General features: G+C 34.1%; 1 non-coding gene across 1 annotated transcript; it reads right to left on the bottom strand.

The window, feature by feature from the left end:
• Nucleotides 1-5,159: 5,159 nt before the first annotated feature.
• Nucleotides 5,160-5,231, bottom strand: TRNAK-UUU. Its single transcript has one exon. It is a non-coding gene; the product is annotated as a tRNA-Lys (tRNA).
• Between the last annotated feature and the right edge of the window lie 8,802 nt (nucleotides 5,232-14,033).

Raw genomic sequence — 14,033 nt, 5'->3', positions numbered from 1 at the left:
GTCATTCAATTACAATTTCAACTAATTTGGTCCTCTAATTAATTTAACGTTTATCAAACAAGACCCTCCGACAATGTTCCGTCGAGAAGTCGGTGATGATCCCGATTTAACGTGGACATTTTCGTTATTTCTGATCTTCATCCCTCTTCTTATAACCCCAGTGAAGACTCCAAGCAACGACAACATTCAAAGAAATTCCTCAGCAGCCCTAGTTCTGGAGTAACAGGATTCGAAGAAATTGAAAACTCCAAGCAACGAAGAATCAAAGAAGAAGAAAGATAATGTCTTGCAACAAGAGTTCTTCATTGGAATGCATGACGGAGGCGCGATGTAGGTACGAACATTTGGCTCCAATGAAGATGTCTTGGAATTATATATGCTAACCTAGGGAAGAGATATAGTGTATGTTCACGATACGGGGTAAGTGTAAAATTTGTAAAACCTTTTAAGTGGTAAAAGATTAAATGTTATGTAATTCGAATTTGTGAATGATGTATAGTCAGGGAAATGGAAGCTGCCGGTATTTTGAATGGATGGACTATGATGTCTCCGAACGTGTATCAAATGTGCTTAGAGGTTTGTTAAAGAGGTTAGATAAGTATGAGAAGGAAATAAAAAGTTGCAATTTAGAATTGAGAAAAAAATCATGAAATTAATCAGAATATTTGGGAGTCCAATTTGAAGTTTTTGTATGGATTTGGAATTGGTGTTGTATTTGCAGTCTTTGTTATGAGTATATCAATGAGGAGTGGTTACCAAGTGTAGGGTTATTATTACAGCTAAAGTATGTAGCAGTGTAATGAGTTTAAGTTAGGTTAAGTGTAGTATTTTTTTTTCCAGTAATGAATGATGTAATGAACTAATGTTATGTGTTTTTTTTGCTAATGGTCGAATGATAACTAAAGTATTATTTTTGTCTAGTAGTTGAATGATTTTTTTTTCAGTAATGTAGTATTGACAGTTTGACAGTAAAGCATGCACAGTTTATAAGCAAAACAATTAACAGTAAAACTGCTCCATTTTAGCATAGCCAAGACCATTGACACGAAATCAAGACTTGACATATTGACACTAAAACTGCTCCATAATAGTGTAATGGTTTATAACCAAAACCATTGACACAAAATCATACCACAACAGTGAAAGGCAGTATAAAACCATAGCTTATCCCTAAAATTCACAAACTTCATTTTAATCAAAATGGTAGTAGTGACAGTTTAGGGTTACATGCCAACTTTACATTTTCACCCTACAATAGTTTACAGGAGCAACCATGGTCCCCATCCTACAAAATAGTTTGCAAAAGACTTTACATATTGACCCTACAAGATAGTTTGCAAAAGACTTTACATTTTAGCCTACAAAACAATTTGCATTTTCATGGTCACAACAACTTGAAGTTAAGCTAACTTTTTCTTCATTTTTTTAAGGCCTCCAACAGTTACACATATTTCTTCCTTCTAGCTCTAGTCCTATTATCAACAACACTAGTAGATGAGATGTGTGATGAAATAAAATTTGAGATGGTTGGGATGACATTGCTTCCTTCAATGAGCTGTGATGGTTGGGTGGCATTCCTTCCTGAAAATAGTTGCCATATGAGCACAACAATTTCATAAACCTATGAATTATATTTAAGGATTAATGCCCAAGTGTACCTACTATTTCATTTAACAGAAATTCAAGCACTTGTGTCTCAACTACCACATCCTGGAATTGCCATTGAAGTTCATTATTTGCTTCAACTCCCTCCTGCTCATACTCAACCTGGGACTTTGGTTCTTATACCTTCATGGAATGAATATATATAAGCATGTAATATATAAACAGTTGAAAGGCTTATATTAACATGAGTATATAAAAATAGTTTAGATTACCTGTTCGTCTTTTGCTTTGCAAGTTGTCCTATTATGGCTTCTCATGCCACAAACTTTACACCTTTTAACTGTTACAAGGTTGATCTCGAAAATACAAGGAAAAATGGAAATACAATCAGAAAATTATCCACGAAGGATAATATTACAGGAAATATTACAACCTACAAAAGGTTGAAAACCTGAACTACGGTTGAGGATGAAATCCGGACGATCTCGGGTGGTTGGAAGCACGAGTCGTGTTGCCAATCTCCTTAAAACCTTATTTACCGCCTCCCGGTGTGCTAGAGCGTTGCGGTCTAGGTTTCCCAGGATAAAACGTACTACGATCCAATCGTTTGAGCACACAAACTTGGATCCGGCGAACTAGGAACGTGGGTTCAACGTAGGTGGCTAAAAGGAAATGTGAGCAGAGTTTTGAGGAGAAAACAGTGTATTGCTGTGTGTTCTTGGTGTTGCCCAAACCTGCTGCTCACAACGAATATATAGTAGAGGAAAGTGGATCATAGCATTAATCATGGCATTGATAATCCATTTTGTAACCTCCTCCCACTAGCAGAAAATTAATTCTGCCATTAACCAACACTTACACCCACTACCAAGTCCCATCTGAAAATAATGATTGGAATTAATCAAATTAATTCCGTAATGCCAAGAGTCATGGTCCAGTCTGTGAACCATCGAGACATACCCGTGCCGCAAGACGTCGAGAAGTGCAAGCTTCGAGACATCGGACGCGCGTGCCAACCCGGGCCGCGCGACATCGCACGCGAACAACCTCTCGATAGGTCAGTTCATCTTGATGTCTCGAACTTATGTGGTCTGAGATGGAAAACTTGTTTGGAATTTTCGCATAACTTAGCCCGCAAGGCCAGCCTATTTTCCGAACGACATTCATGCCCGCAGGTGCTGGCGCACACGAGTTCAAGCCTTTTCGAACTCATTTTGGGATTTGATTTGCACCCCCCTGCGCGCAAGAGAGAGCCTCTATGCCATACAAGTCAATTAGCTTTAAAAAGGCTCTTGTATTTATAGTAGGGCAAATCTTCATTCCCAACCAATGTGGGACAAAGCTAATATGCTTTTCCTCACTTAAAATTGCATCTCCAATGGGTCTACTTTGAGAACCAATTTCTCATTCACCCATTATCCATTTTGAGCGTATAATATATCGATCTCTTCGTCTTACTACGAAGAATCCGAATCCACTTTAACCCGACCCAAATCGAATGTGAATCCTACATATATTTATACCACAAAATGGCCACTTAAAATGCCATTTTAGTGCTATTTTTCCAACATTAACTTCACATTTTTAAGTACCTATTGGCTTTTCAACAATTGGATATATTTTTCTCTTCTTTTTAGGCCTCTCAGGTTGTGGCTTATATTTTTTGGGAATTGGAGGTGGTAGATTTGTTTTGTTCCATAATTTTGGAGCTCGGATAAGCAAGATTGTAGGGCCATATACTCTCAAATAGTGGTCCACTCAATAACAAGCATGCACATAATCTTTTGGAAATTCGCCCTTTTTCTTATAGCTACAATGGCATGTGTGCAAGGGATGCTTGCAAGGTCCCATTTTCTGCAACTACACTGCCCATTGTTCAGCATATATAACATATAAACATAAATGTGCAATCAAACTACCAGCTTAGGCTTTTAGTTGAGATGAAACACATGCTTCAATTTGGTATCAAAGTCAACCTCATGCCAAAGGTCATGGGTTCAAATCTCCACGTCACTTGATAAAATAAAAAAAATAAAAAATAAAAAGAGAGAGAGAAAAAAAAAAAGAGACCACGGCCCGCACACGTGAGGGGGCTATCTAGCTAGCACACTTTTTTTCTCTTCTTCTAGACACTCAAGAATTTTTGGACAAACCTTGAATGGATGAAACACATTTTGTCCCTATTCTTCTGCATTCTAGTCATCAAATATATTCTTATCTTTTCACACATGGTTTGGATTGGCTTATCCCTGAACTTTAAAATGCAATTGTTCCACGATTCACACAAGTTATTTAAGAGCAAATCAGATTTTGGGAATGTGTTGAAAAATGCTCTACAGTAGTGTTTTGGATCCCTTAGCTTCACTTAGCCATTGAAAAACCTTAACATTCAAGCACTTTAGCTCCTCCATTTTAGCTTGATATTCTGACTCAATAATAGCTTTACACATTGCCCAGAACTGCATCTTTAGTAAATGGCTTGTAAACCCATCCTTCACAAAATTTGAATGCATATGCCTAGCACAAAACTTCTACTAAAGCCCTGGAAACATCTCCTCAACACCAGGTAATAAACCCTTTTGTACTGGACATTTCACAAAATCTTCATATTTGCAAAACCCACTTACTATTGACTTCTCTCTAGATATTTTCATCTGGGTCTTCTAAACCCACTTATTGTTCACATCGTCTCTTTAGAATTCCTTATTTGAGTTTGTTATCTCCCAAGTCTACATGTGAACCAAACTTTACACATATATTATTTGAGTTATTTTAAGAGTTTCCAACATATTGCATGTGATATAACTCCTCATTTTTACATGGTTTTAATTATAGCACTTTGCGTGCGTTTATTCCGTTGTGCATTTCAAGTTGAATTTATTCACTTTGAATTATTTTGTTTAAAGTGTTATTAAGTTTTAAATTGTTTGAAAAGTCTATCTTATATGTACATTTGATCAAAAGTTTAAAAATAAACAAATAAATAATCTTATGGCGATTGGTAGCTAGGTGAGTGAGAAAATTAGATGTGCCAAACAAGTGTCATTCACGTATAGCACCCTCGGGGCGCATTAAAAGTTGTCGATACACCACTTTTTTTAAAAAAAAATTAATTTGAATTTTTTATATAATACAAATAATTTTAATTAAATTATAAATTATTTAATTCAAATATAATTAATAAATAAAATAAAAGATATTTAAATGATGATGGGCTCACAAATAAGCATGTATAATGAGGATGATATATTAGAGATAAACGAATATTGTATGACAAGTGAAGGGAAAATATTTAAACATGAGTTTGTGGATGGAAATTGAATTTTCAACTACTAATGAAATCCAAAAATTAAATGATTTGACAAATGTTTATGAATATTGTATGATAATGTAAAGGAAAAGTAGTTAAACAAGGGTTTATGAGTGTAAATTAAAATTTTGACCACTTACAAAATCTTTAAAAAAAAAATAATTGACAAAATTAGTGTAAATCACAATTTTGATCACTTATGAACCCAAAAAAAAAAAGAGTTTGGCAAAACTTTGTTTTCATTCACCGTCTGTGGGTATCGAACCCACGACCACGTGGTTAAAAGCCACGCGCTCTACCACTGAGCTAAAACGACACATTCAATTGATTTTTCAAATTAATAGTCTTGTTTAGTTTGTACCTATATGTTTATAAATTACAAACACACACACACGTGTGTGTGTGTATGTGCGCACACGTGTGTGTAATAACTGATATGTATATATGTATAACAATATAAAGAAAAGTTGATTTTAGACTTTTAGCTCAATTCAATTTCTAGCCCAACACAAAAATGATTAGCTTTGCCCCTAGCCCAATACAAAAATCACTAATTACTAATCTTTGATTCCTTTATTCTCCCTTCTGTTTCTCAACAGACCTCACGAGTTACAATAACACAAAAACATCGCGACAAGCTAACGCCGCTTCCATTTGAGAACATTGAGTTGTCATATAAGTCCTAGTGTATGTATTACACATTAGTTAGAGAAAAAATATAGAGTTTATTACCGAAATGGTCCCTCGACTATTGCGAAATTACCAATTTGATACTCGACAATTTTTCGTACCCAATTAAGTCCCTCGACTTTGAAAATTTTAACCAATTTGGTCCTCCGTTTATTTTGCCGTTAAAATTGGGACCAAATTGATAATTTCTCTATAGTCAAGGGACCAAATTGGTAATTTTTCCATAGTCAAGGGACCAAATTGGTAGTTAATTTTTAACTGAAATAGTCCCTTGACTATAGCAAAATTATCAATTTGGTCCCTTGACTATAGAAAAATTACCAATTTAGTCCCGATTTTAACGGCAAAATAAATGGAGGACCAAATTGGTTAAAATTTTCAAAGTCGAGGGACTTAATTGGGCACAAAAAATTTTCGAGGACCAAATTGGTAATTTCGCAATAGTCGAGGGACCATTTCGGTAATAACCTCAAAAATATATTTAGATATACTATCTTATATGCACATTTTATCAAAAATTTAAAAATAAACTAATAAATAATCTTATAGCGCCGGGTAGCTAGGTGAGTGAGAAAATTAGATGTGCCCAATAGGTGTCATGCACGTATAGCACCCTTGGGGTGTATTAAAAGTTGTCAATGCACAATATCTTTTCTTCTTCTTCTTCTTTTTTTTTTTTTTTGATTTTTTTGGTTTAATTTGATTTTTATATATATATAAATAATTATAATTAAATTATAAATTATTTAATTCAAAATATAATTAATGAATAAAATAAAAGATGATTTAAATGATGGTGGACCCACAAATATGCATGTCTAATGTGGAGGAGATACTAGAGATAGTTGAATATTGTATGATAAAGTGAAGGGAAAATATTTAAACAGGGGTTTGTGGATGAAAATTGAACTTTCAACTACTTACGAAATCCAAAAAGTAAATGATTTGACAAATTTTTATGAATATTGTATGATAATTGTTGGGAATAATTGTATAAGATTTTGATGAGGCAAAAAATGCACTTTGAAAAATTTAAATTCAAGATTTTATTTTATTTTGTAAGTGTATAGGAGGAAATGTTTTTTAAGTTACGTGGCTTAAACAAATTAGACCAAGAGGGAAGAAAAAGAATTTATTCAAGCAAAAAGAAAAGAAAATTCAAACTGTCTAAATAGTTGATTTTTGGAGTTCATTTTAGAAGCAAAATGGCATGAAGAAGAAGAAGAAGAGGAGGAAGAAGAAGAAGAAGAAGAAGAAGAAGAAGAAGAAGAAGAAAAAGAGGAGGAGGAGGAAGAGGAGGAGGAGGAAAAGGAGGAGGAAGAAGAATAAGAATAAGAATAAAAAGAGGGGGGGCAGGGGGGGGAGAAGAGGAGGAAGAAGAGGATGAGGAAAAGGAGGAGGAGGAGAAAGAAGAAGAAGAAGAAATGTAAGAGGAAGAGGGGGATAGAGAGGAGGAGGAAAAGGAGGAAGAGGAGGAAGAAGAAGAAGAAATGTAAGAGGAAGAAGAGGAAGAAGAGGAAGAAGGAGGAGGAGGAGGAAGAAGAAGAAGACCCTTGGTATTTGTCACTAATGTAATTGAAATTAAAATATTAAATTGCTATAAATAATAATCTTGCATGTCCACTCGGTACAACATGTACTCTTCTAGTTATAGACATTCTAATTGAAATTAAAATATTAAATTGCTATAAATAATAATCTTGCATGTCCACTCGGTACAGCATGTACTCTTCTAGTTATAGGCATTCTCTCATTCAAAGGCAGTTTAATAAATTCTTCAAAAATCACCTACTACTTCAATTCATTTTTTTTTTTCACATTTGCGTCATTTTTTTAATTCACAAAATATAATCAAATAATACGGAGTATCATTTAGTGCATTTTCACCCACAATTTTACCCTAATCTTCAATTAAATTAGCACTAATTACCAATCTATCACCTAACTTTTATTTCAAGAAATTGTAAACTTACTTCTTCTTTTTTTGAAAAGAAATTGTAAACTTACTAATTTGACAATTTTTTGGTATTTGACCAGAAATGTTAAACTTACTAATTTGAAAACTTTTATAAGGAGATGAAATTTGTAGTGGTCTTAATTACCAACTATTTGACACTTCCATCCAATCACAATCATAATCGCAATCACACAACACTACATACCAGCCCTCAAAAAAAGAATTTTACTCATTACTACAAAAAAAACTAAAATAACCATAACTTTACTATCGAATTAAACTAATTACAACAAAAATGATCATAAATTTCATTGATTTACTACATGGGTAAACTAAATATTTACATATTTCATTATTTTTTCTTACCTACTGAATACGGACTATGACCCTGTTTGGTAAATGCATGTTAGCTGATTGGGTTAGAGTGTATGACTAGTTGATAACATTAGTTGATTGTAGAAAGATATTTGGTAAATTAGCTGTTAGCTGATAGCTGTTTGGTATAATTTCTTTTCTCAAAAAGTTAATTGAAAAAGTTGTTTTGAGCAGCTTTTTGAATTTTAGTATTTTAAAGTTACAAAAAAACTGATTAATCAAACACTTATATTGATTTTTTAACCAAGTTAAATAATTAATAGTGTCAAATAAACTAAAATTGGCTGATAAGCTAATTATTTTACCAAACATGAACTATGTTACAAAAGTATAAACCCCCAAATTTCAATAATACATGTAATATATTTTCCTTAGAAGAAAGTACAAAGATCTACCAAACATTTTTCTTTTCATTTTGGCACACGAAAACAAGCTAATTAAATCACCAAAATTTTGCTAATTAACGATGCCGTTGACCTTATTACTAGTGGCCTTCACGTTCAAGGTCTTCTCTTATAAAACACCAATCTCAACTTTAATTTTATTATTTGTCCATTGATAGGGGAACAAAAATCTTGGACTAGGAAGATGTGAGTTTCAAATTTTGGATTAATTAAGCATGTCATTGCACTAATAATTTCATTTTTATTTTAAAAATTAATTATGAGGTCAAAGATTGAGTTCACTAAGGTAATGATATATTTAATTTGACTCTTAAAAGAATAAAGAGAATATATTAATAATGATATTTGATTAAATTAGAAGTGAAGGGCTTGAAAACGTGCAATAAGTGGATGTGCATTAATTTGGATTATTAGAAAGGAGCAAAGCCTAGCTATGATCTCATCATAACCAAACTTATATGGAAAATCTTATTCAGAAAATTCTAAAAAAACAAACACAATGAATTCAATGATAATCACTATTTATATATCGATTTTTCATATAAAGAGTATAATTATTTTAGATGTTAAATTAAGTGGTGTGAGCCAAGATCTTGTGGTCTAATGGCATTAAGGTTGCACTCTCATATGAGAGGTTGTGGATTCGAACCTCAGTGGAGGGAAAAATTATAATTTTCGTTCCTAAGAATGTTAGTATAACTCAGATACGAAAAGTACAACATCAATAATAACTTAGGGACGAAATTGCACTTTTCTTAACAGGGTCACACTTGTGTGAGACCGTCTCACGGATCGTTGTTCATGAGACGGGTCGGGTCAAAACACTATAACACTAATCAAGAATACAATTTTTGTTACTTATAAGAGAAAAAGTAATACATTTTTCATAATAAGTAATGTTGACAAGTGCCCCTTACTTATAAGGGCAAATATAATACTTTTGAGGACAAATGTAATACTTTTAAATCGAAATGTAAAAGTATTGTATTTTCCCTTAAAAGTATTACATTTACCTTATAAGTAACAAAAATTTTATTTCTGATTAGTATTACTTTTGAGTATATAAGTATGACATTTGTGCATATAAGTGTTACATTTGCATCTTGACCCGACCCGTCTCATGGTGAGACCGTCTCACACAAGTTTTTGCCTTCTTAACAATGAATTACTAGAAATTTTCTTAAAGAAAAATTGTAATTTTCGTCCCTAAGCTGTAAGGTAATTGTAGAATTCGTCCCTAAGAATTTTAGTATAACTCAGAGACAAAAAGTGAGAAGAACGAAAAGTACAACATCAATAATAACTTAGGGACGAAAAATAAGCATGATCAACACTCAGTAACAAATTCTACCATTACTTTATAACTTAAGAATGAAAAGTAAAATTTCACTTTTTTCTTAATAATTAATTAGAAATTTTCTCGGTTGGAATAGGACTATTAAAAATTAAAGTAATCATATCGTACATAGAATTATGTTCAAATTAAATTCAAAACGTTATACTATTTGGAGCATGCACGTTTGGAGGGTGGTATTCAGACAGGCCTGCACGACTATAATGGTTTGACCAAATTCAAATAAAATATTTATAAAATATTGTTTTAATTACATTCTAATTCTAATCTTCACTTTCTGCGCATTGCCATGTAAACATGTAATATTTATGAAATTTTTTAAAAAAAAATTCTTCATATTAATTGATTATTCATAAATTAGTTGATTACATAATGAATCGATAGATAAATATTATCATGATAAGAATATAATACTTCCTAACAACATAACATGATTGGTTCATCAAATAAATTTTGAAAGAATAAAAATTATATTCTATAAGAAATAAATATAATATAAATTTTATTATTAGATAGTGTTTGATTAATTGAACGAAAATAAAGGGCCGGAACGAAATATAAGTAAAATTTTAGAAGGAGTATATGAAATAGAGAATGAATAGAATATGAATGTTATTCTATTATATTGTTTGGTTGAATTACGAAATTAAATAAATAATTGTATTCAAAATTTCAAATGTTTGATTGGTTAAGAAATAGAAAAGAAATATATAGGCCATGTTTGGTAAATGACTGTTAGCTGATTGGGTTGGCTGTTTGGGTTAGAAAGTATGATTTGTTGATAACATTAGCTGATTGTAGAAAGTTGTTTGATAGATTATCTGTTAGCTGATAGCTGTTTGGTATAATTTCTTTTCTCAAAAAGCTAATTGAAAATGCTGCTTTGAGTAGCCTTTTGAATTTTAGCATTTTGGAGTTACAAAAAGCTTATTAACCAAACAACTAATAGTGGTCAAATAAGCCAAAATTGACTGATAGGCTGATTATTTACCAAACAGGGCCATAATCAAATGATACATGCATGTATACTCAAAATAATAAATAAATAGAGAGAGAGAGAGAGAGAGAGAGAGAGAGAGAGAGAGAGAGAGAGAGAGAGAGAGAGAGAGAGAGAGAGCGTGTGCGTGTACTCTATGTGTGTGTGTGTGTGTGTGTATATATATATAAGCTTTGGATCTCATCAGAACACACCCTTAGGAGAAAACTAAGAACAAATTTCAGCCTTACATCTATAAAAATTCGATGGTTCTGATTAGATTTTTTTAAAATGCAGTGGCATTTTTGTAATTATTATCAACTTCACTGTACAAACTTGAACACTTAAATATGCAATCTTTAACAACTAAATATGCAAACTTGGTAAATTTTATAAAATCAATGAAAAAACTAAATTTTAAATCGAAACAGTAAATGCTAGATGCTAAGTAGTAAAAAGTGAAACTCTAAACCAAATAAAACAAAAAACGCAGTAATAAACTCTAAAATCGAATCCCTAATTGCAATGTACTTTCGCATTTTCGCAAGTGCAATCTTTGAATACTAAATGTACAAAATGTTAATACTAAATGTCCAAAATGTTAGTACTAAATTTACAAACTTGGAAAATTCTAAAAATTGCAGATTTTTGTGTTCAAGTTTGCATATTAAAGTTGGTGATAATTACGAAAATGCCACTCATCGCGTTTTTTTTTAATTAGATATGGTCTATCCAATTTCTTGAGATGTGAAGTTGAGATTGGTTCTAAGTTTTCTCCTAAGGACTTGTTCTCATATGATCCAATACACACACATATATACATATAATATTTATTTATTTGAATATATACATACACATAATTATCTACTCACAAGAATATATGCATATGTATAGATGATTATTTGTGTGTCTATATATTTATTTATATTTTATAAATAAATATTACGGGTATGTATTTATCTCAATAAATATAAATAAATAATACACATAAAGTTACTTTTGACATTATAAAAAATTTAGCCATTTCTTTCTTGAGTATTATTAACTCTGTTACAATGTACTATCTGTTCATAACTACTTTCTCAACCTACTGAACCACAATGAGACAGCAGCGCCTCCATTGAGGCTCGAACCCACCCCCTTTCACATGGGGGTGCAACCGGGTGCCACTAGTAAGGAAGGAATAGCTAATAACATTAACGGTAAGTATTGTTGCCGGTATTAATTTTGTATTATTAATCTGAGTATATTGAGCAGTACAATAGTATTCTGTGTATTAGTTTTTGTGTGTCCTCCTCCTAGAACGCGACCCTTCTCTTATACTCCTAATTGCAACGACTCTTCGTATTTGTAACGGATGCTTAACTCCTCCTCTTCAATTTGTACTAAGTGTGGATAATAATGCTGAGGAGCCGTTGGAGTAAGTCCTCTTCTTTAATGTGTCGCCGACTGTTTTGACTTCCTCATGTGCCCGCTTGTCTGCCTTCGGGTCCTGCTTGTGGTTCCGGGTTGGGTACTTACCCAATTACCATGTCACCAGCCCCCCCACTCCCTAGCTAGCGAGAGTGACCGAGATAGCTTGGGAGTAACAATTTGGTACTAGGCAAAAATCTTTTTACATGGGATTTCACAAGGAAATCCCCTTGATTTGTGAAATATTTCCTAATCTTCAAAGTAGTTTCCATGATTCTCCTTCCTTTTATGCCTCTCTTTTATGTATAAAATTTTCCCGTACTAGGTTGTTTATTTTTCACTGCTCCTTCACTCCTGCCTCAGCACTTTTACCTGGTACATTTTTGTATTATTTTTTTTTCCGCCTCGGCATTGAGTCGAGGCCTTGCGCTGGTGTCGAGGCTTGGTGTGATTTTTTTTTTTGTAGGATTCATGGATCCAAAGAAAACTGGCACGGAGATGAAGAGACAACGCTCAAGACGCCAGATGGAGCAAGCCCGACTTGAAATGTTGAGGAATAGGAAGGCTCTGCTAGGTGGTCACGAAGTTGGAGATACCGCTGAAGATCCATTAGCAATTCTTCCTGACGGAGAAGAAGGGATTATTGTGCTCTACGAACCAAAACAAGAAATTGTGTCTGAAGAGGAAGGGGTCGTTGTGCTCTACAAACCAAAACAAGAAATTGTGTCTAACGAAGAGGAAGTGGTCGTTGTGCTCTATGAGCCAAAACAAGAGGTTGTTTCTGCCAAAGAGGAAGGGGTCACTGTGTTCTCTGGATCCGGACAGAATTTGGCTATGGTCCCTTCTGTTGAGGAAGAGCTTCCTCTAGCATCTGAAGATCCTATCACAGTTTCTCCTTTTGCAAAAGTCTGAATCCCCTGAATGTACTTCTCGTTAAAAATAAAGATATCAATTGTATGCTTCACAAATTTTTTCATGGGAATAAAAATATTATCTTTCATTAATTTTTTTTTTTTCAATCTAATCAGGACACTGAATCTAATTAGGACAGACCGTATGTCAATCTCCCAATTACCCGGAGTAGTAATATGCATAGCTTTGGGAATAATGACTTTAATAATAAATTTTTGGCAGGATTTTATTAGGAAATCCTTTTGATTTTGAGAATAATTTCCAATCCCCACCATAACTCCTATAACTCTCTTTCCTTTTGCAAACACCTGGTGGTTTTTTGTATAAAAACTCTTTCCCCTCTTCTTTTATTTTTTACCGTCCTTCAATTATGCTTCCCTACTTCTCCTAGAATGCTTTCATCTCTAATCTTCTTCTTTTTTTTTTTTCTCCAAACCCTAGCAAACAAAGGGATGGTGGAGGATCTCCACCTCACCTTAGCTCTTTGTCGGCGCCTCGGTTCTGTACTTAAGCGATGTATGGCCTCGACACAGAGCCGAGGCGATATATGGCCTCGGCATAGTGCCGAGGCGCGACCTCGGCATAGTGCCGAGGCGCGACCTCGGCATAGTGCCGAGGCGCGACCTCGGCAAGATCAAATCTTAGGCAAGCTCTACATATTACAAAATATCAGCTTATCATTGGAGATGGCTCAATCAAGGGGTAGCAGCTCCTATGGATCCTGTTACCTGTACTGCAACGGCAACCATGGCTGCGAGGGGGATCTTGAGGCGGTGTAGTAGGTCGCATCGGTGCCTTCCATGGTGGCGCGTCTACCTCCGGCGTCGCCTCATCAAGTGCATCCGCCTCCTCAAGTGGCGTCAACCTCATCAAGTGGCGTGCGCCTCATCAAGTGGCGTCCGCTTCATCAAGTGCGTTCGGCTTCGGCGTCGCTTCATCAAGCATGTCCGCCTCCTCAAGTGGCGTCCGCCTCATCAAGTGCGTCCGACTCCTCAAGTGACATCCGCCTCATCCAGTGTGTCCGCCTCCTCAAGTGG

This window comes from Ipomoea triloba, chromosome 11 (genome assembly GCF_003576645.1).
Source record: "Ipomoea triloba cultivar NCNSP0323 chromosome 11, ASM357664v1".
NCBI lineage: Eukaryota > Viridiplantae > Streptophyta > Magnoliopsida > Solanales > Convolvulaceae > Ipomoea > Ipomoea triloba.
The sequence above is the reverse complement of the archived record's forward strand: the minus strand, read 5'-3'. Positions and strand labels throughout refer to the sequence as shown.